We start from the raw sequence: 5,811 nt of genomic DNA on the forward strand, positions 1-5,811 counted from the left end.
TGCTGCTCCTGGCCTGGGATTCATACCTGGCTGGTGTCTCGCTCCTGGCCCGGGATTCACACCTGGCTGGGTGCTGCTCCTGGCCTGGGATTCATACCTGGCTGGTGTCTCGCTCCTGGCCCGGGATTCACGCCTGGCTGGGTGCTGCTCCTGGCCTGGGATTCACACCTGGCTGGGTGCTGCTCCTGGCCCGGGATTCACACCTGGCCGGGTGCCGCTCCTGGCTCTGCCGCTGCGCCACAGTGGCTGTGCCTTTATGCTTCGTCGCTTGGGTTACAGAGATGTGGCTGAACTTGTGTCTGTGGCGTCTCCCCTGCACGCGTGCGTGGCTGTCATCACTGAGGTACTCTCTGGATTCTGTTCTCGCCAGTTACTGGTATTTAGGAATGCCATAGATTTTTACATTCTTTTATCCAGTTTTGGAGCTTTTTGGTAGATGCTTTTTTTCATGTATATGATTGTACTCTGCAAACAGGGACAGTCGGATTTCTTCCTTTCTAATTTGAATGCCTCTTCTTTCTTCCTCTCCTGCCCGTGTTGGCGAGGCCTTCCAGTACTATATAGGGTAGGAGTGGAGAAAGTGGCCTTCCTTACCTTGACACTTCCAGCTTCTCCCCGCTCGGCGTCCTGGCCGCCGGCCTGTGCGCCTCAGCACGCTGGGATGCGCACCCTCTGTCCTAGCTCATCGAGGCTTGGTCACCAAGGGGTGGCGCTTCACCGGCACCTTTTCCCTTGGGCTGACGTGCTCTGCCGTGTTTATTGATTAGTGAAATTGAACACTCCTTTCACCAAGAGAAAGTCTCCTAGGTCGTGGGGAGGTCATTCTGGCTCGCCAGCTCTCAGTCGAGGAGTTTGGCGTCTTCGTTCCTTGAGAGTGTCAGTCTGTACAGCCACCCCTCGCTTGATGGCCGCCCGTTTAACGACCGCTCCAACCTGTGCCCGGGTCTCCAGTGCAGGGACCCCCTTCTCAGCCTGCAGGCCTTGGGCCTCCGCATTCTCAGTTTCCGTCCTGCCCCGGCGGCCAGCTAGTTGTCACAACGCGGGCAATCCACAGGCACGCCAGGCTGCCTATCTTGTTTATAGCGACCAGGTTGTAGTTTCTTGTGTATCTTTTCATCATTCGGAATAAATCAGAACGATGATACCCGCGCGTGTTAGTTGTGGTGTGTCTCGGTGCTTTCTGGCGCTTATCTGATGCAGCTTTCTGTGTGGCCAGGAGTCCGCTAGCCTAGTGCCACGTGATTACCTTCCAGAAACGGTGTTCCCACCACACACCACAGACAGTGTCCTGAAGCCCCTCACTGACCGACCCACCCGAGGGGCAGCCCCATTCCGAGAGTGGGACGTGGCCGCCAGGGGAGCGGTGCTGCTCTCCTGTCCAACCTTGGTGCGTGATGGTGTGGTCTCATTAGCTGATCTGGGAGGAGTCTGCATGTGGGCCTTCGGGAACAGTTGGAGAAGAATGCGTGTTCTTTGAGAGACTGCCAAGCTTTCGCTGTGAGCCGTCCAGACCTGGGCTGTGTTTGTTGGAGACTGACTGACTCACCTACTCCTTGGCCTTGGTACGTTCAGACTTGGTTCCTTCCGGGCTCAGTCCGGTAGGTCGTATGAGTCTAGGAATTGACCCGCTCCTCTAGGCTTTCCAGCCTCGGGAGACAGTTGCTCATAGCGGCCCCTCGGCCGGCCGTGGCTCCGTGGTGGCGGTCCTCACGCCCTGCCGCAGGGCCCAGTGCAGCCCGGGAGGGAGGCCGGGCGCGGCCGTGGGGTCGGCAGGCACACGCCACGTGCTGGCTCTGCTCTTTTTGACGGAGTGTGCCCCGGCCCGTCTGCTTTCTGAGCTCAGTTTCCACCGTGGATTGTGGTCACTGACCACAGGGCTGTCTTAAGGAGTAAAGAATTAGTCCGTGCGGGTGTGTAGGGCCGGCGCCTTATGAACGTCAGCCGTTACCACTTTTGTTTACTGTTAGCTTACGGCGTCTTACCCACCTTTCCGAACAAGCCTTTGATAAAGCATTTTATGAAGATGTGTGTTTTGGACCTGTCCGTGAATCTATGGAATGAGAATATGCAGACAATCTCTTTTTTTTTCCTTTTTCTTTGCTACAGGGCACGTGTGCTCACTGGAGTCAGAGAGAGAAAGAGAAAGCACCTCCCAGAGGGGATGGCTACATCATAATCCCTTATCTTCCACGTTCCTCTTGCCATTCTGGGTCCACACACACACCTGGTCTGTCTTTCAGGCCTTCGGGTCTGGCACTTGAACCGTGCAGTTGGCCTTGTGAGAGCCAGCATCCGTAACCACCACGCCACGGGCTGGCCCCGGTGAGATCGTAAGGCTCCCGAAGGGTAGGAATGAAGGGTAAGGGTTCCTGTTAGGGGGCTGGACAGAGGAAGTGTGAGGACCCGCCCTCTGCTACCCTGAGGCAGCGTCCTTGCTGTCTTCCGTGTGCTCAGCTGTTGAAAGAAACAGCGAACTAGAGGGTGTGTTGGAAAGCATTGTCCTTATGAGCTTGTAGGAAAGAAAAATACTTTACGGGGAGGCGATGAGAAGTGGGGCTCCCCTCAGCGAGTGCAAGGGAGCAGGGAGGTGGGGAGATGGGAGACCCAGGGCGGGAGGGTGGCCAGGCCAGCAGAGCACTGGAGCTTGTGCCAGGCCGCGGCTCAGGCTGCAGTGCCCCCTGAAGGACTGGCAGGACGCGGGCAGAGTGGCACTGAGCGCATTCCCTTTTCCAGCCTTCCGGTTACGGAGGACGTGCTCAGGTGCTGGAGAACGGTCCCTACCAGCTCGACGTCTTGTCCTGCTTCTGTGTTCCCTCCCGCGTTCACGGGCGCTGGCTCCGTCTCCACGGGCCGCGTCAGTGTGCTCTGGCAGTGCGCTGCTCGCTCCACACTCGGTGGTTACGGTCGCCCATCGCCGACGAGAGCGGCCAGACACCCCTGGTGCTTTCTGGCTCCCCTCCTCTTCACGTCAGCTCTCCCGAGCTCAGGTCATCCCATGGTGGACGCTCGTGAGGCCCTCATGACCACGCGTGGTAAATCTCCTCAAAGCATTGCGCAGAGTACCGTGGGTGCCAGTTCACCAAAGCCTGCCCGGTGCTGACTGTTTCCACGGTCAGTCCAGTGGCTCATGTAACAGGTGTTCTTGGGTCACTGGAAGTAGTGCCGTTTTTGCACAGAAGGATGTCACAGATTTTCCCGCTTCCCAGTCGTCAGCATCACCAAGTTCTTACCCTTGGGTTTCTAGCTCATTGGCTACAAAATGCTCCCTTGCTGTCCTTTCGAGACTTACGTCCACACTCATAGGTCTCTGCCTGTGAAGTACAGCCATGCCCTGTGGGGCGCACAGAGCAGCGTGGACAGCCCACACCGTGTGGGGCGCACAGAGCAGCGTGGATAGCCCACACCGTGTGGGGTGCATAGACCACCATGAACAGCCCACACCCTGTGGGGCGCACAGAGCAGCGTGGACAGCCCGCACCCTCTGGAACACACAGACCACCATGAACAGCCTGCATCCTGTGGGGCACACAGAGCAGCGTAGACAGCCCACACCCTGTGGAGGGCACAGACCAGCGTGGATGGCCTTGATGCCATCTTTAAAGAAGGCTCATTTAAGGGCCAGTAGGTGGCATGGTGGTTAAGGTGCCGGACTTGCCTTTTCACTTTCCATTTCTCTGTGGTGAGTGCACATGTCCTATAGCAAATTAAAAAAACAATAATATAATAATCCTTTCTAAAAATATTTTATTTAACTTTATTTATGTATTTCTTTTAAAGAAGGGTTTATTTATTTTCATGAGAGAGAAACAGAGATAACAGGTAGAGTTTTCCAGGCCTGGCCTCACTTGGACACATCTGCTTTTTCTGATTTACTGGAGGGCGTGTGCTGGGGGGAGATGGAGTGGGGGCAGAGAAAGCACACTGATGCGGACGGGCACACCATAGTCCGAGAAATCACCCCCCAGAGGGGATGGCCATGCTGCAATCCCTTCTCCTCCATTCTCCTCTTGGGATCTTGGGCACGCACGCACACGCGCCCGGCGTGAGTTTTAAGCCACCGGGTCCGGGACGCGAACCGCGGTCGACTACGTGGGAGTCCAGCGACTTAGCCATTATGCTAATTGCTGGTTCCCACCATGTATACTTTTTATGCTGCTGGATCTGGGTCTCGAACTGTGCAGCTGGCCATGTGGGAGCCAGGCGCCTTAACCCCCCACACCACTGGCTGGTCAGGATGTGCCTTTTCTAAACTGAAAGTTGCACGTTGGGTTTGCGCGGTTCTCCTTTATTATCTCTGCTCTCAGATCTGTGTGGAAGCTTCCCGTGGCGCTGACAGCAAGGATGCTGTTTGCCGCTGGGCCGTCGGGACGCGTTTCTGCGCAGGACACACAGCACGTGGTGACGACCCGATACATCCTGCGGGGCAGCACGTGGCTGCGTGTGCCATATCACAGCCAGACAGCCGTGACGTCCGGTGCCTCCTGTGCGCTGGGTTTATGACCTCGCGCTCTGGGACCTGCCGTGTTTTGACGTGTGATGGACTCGTTGGGACACAGCCCCACTGTAGGTGGAGAAGCACCTGTGCCGCAATCCTTTCGGACAGCTCCCTTTCGCTAAGTATTTGGGCGACTTCTAATTTGTTGTTATAATCAGTACCTTAGCATTATATGCAGGATTATTTTCTCACTTAAAATCTGTTTTTATAAGAAAAATTGTTTTTTCTCATTGACTTGGATATGGATAAGAAATTGAATGTGGAAACCTTTTTAATTCATCTAAGAATTACCGGGAAGGCCAGCGATGGCGTGGTGGCTTAGGCGGCTGGATCCGACGTGGCTGCGTACGTGTGTGTCCTCGACCTGGTAGCTTGAGAGACATGTCGGGTGGCGTGAGCGCGTGCCCAAGGCCCACCAGGAGAGTGGGGGAGAAGGAATTGTGGCTAGCCGGCCCCGTGGGGATGCTTTCTCACTCCCTTTCTCTCTCCGTCTCTGGTGAGTGCATGTGCCCTCTAGCAAAACAGAGAAACAAAGGGAATTGAGAGAGTTACCCGGAAAAGCCCGGGAATGGCATGGCTGCGTTTCCCGTGTCGCGCTGCAATGTGATACTGTCATGGTGAGTGGTATGTCGTCACAGGTCTGGCAGCTGCTGGGCTTGTTAAAGGAGCTGGATAAAATTTAAAAATACTCTCGTAAAGGGCAGCAGAAAGTGTGCCTGCGAGCACCGCTCTGTCACCCTCCCTCACTCACCCCTGACCTGGCCCGCACACCACAGGGTGGCCCCGCGCGCCCAGGCTGGCCCGGGCAGCAGTGTCCTGCCGCCGCCTTCCCTTTCGCTCATCAGCAGGGCAGATCTGAGAGGCCCGGGCTGATTTGGACGACCCTGGTGACCGAGGCCCGAACTCCAGCAGCGGCCTAACCGTAGGGGCCCCCGGGGAGCACGTCGGCCTCTCTCCTGCTAGGGCTAGACATGACCAGAGGAGGGCGTGTGCGTCTCGCCTGTGCCGCCCTCTGCAGGGGCTGCACACGTGTGTTTGGGGAGCAGTGCGGTGAGGATGGAGAGGTAGACGTGTCTCAGTGCGGAGGAGAACGGTGGGCGGCGCCTCTAACCGTGTGAATTACGGTACCGGGACAGCCCTGGGTCCTGATACGCTCTCTCCTTGTGTTTGCAGATCCACATCATAGATTTCGATGATGAAAACAACATCATAAACAAAAACGTCCTCCTTCACCAAGCCGGCGAGATCTGGCACATCAGCGCCAGCCCCGCAGATAAAGGCGTGCTGGCCACCTGCTACAGCAAGAGAGAGCGCGT

General features: G+C 56.5%; 1 protein-coding gene across 3 annotated transcripts in view; it reads left to right on the plus strand.

Annotated features, from left to right (window-relative positions):
- The window catches only part of EIPR1 (EARP complex and GARP complex interacting protein 1), a 90,146-nt gene that overhangs the window by 19,880 nt on the left and 64,455 nt on the right, over positions 1-5,811 (plus strand). The gene's annotated exons all lie outside the window — the stretch shown is intronic.

Source organism: Tupaia chinensis, unplaced genomic scaffold (assembly GCF_000334495.1).
Source record: "Tupaia chinensis unplaced genomic scaffold, TupChi_1.0 Scaffold000377_5, whole genome shotgun sequence".
In the NCBI taxonomy this organism is placed as follows: domain Eukaryota; kingdom Metazoa; phylum Chordata; class Mammalia; order Scandentia; family Tupaiidae; genus Tupaia; species Tupaia belangeri.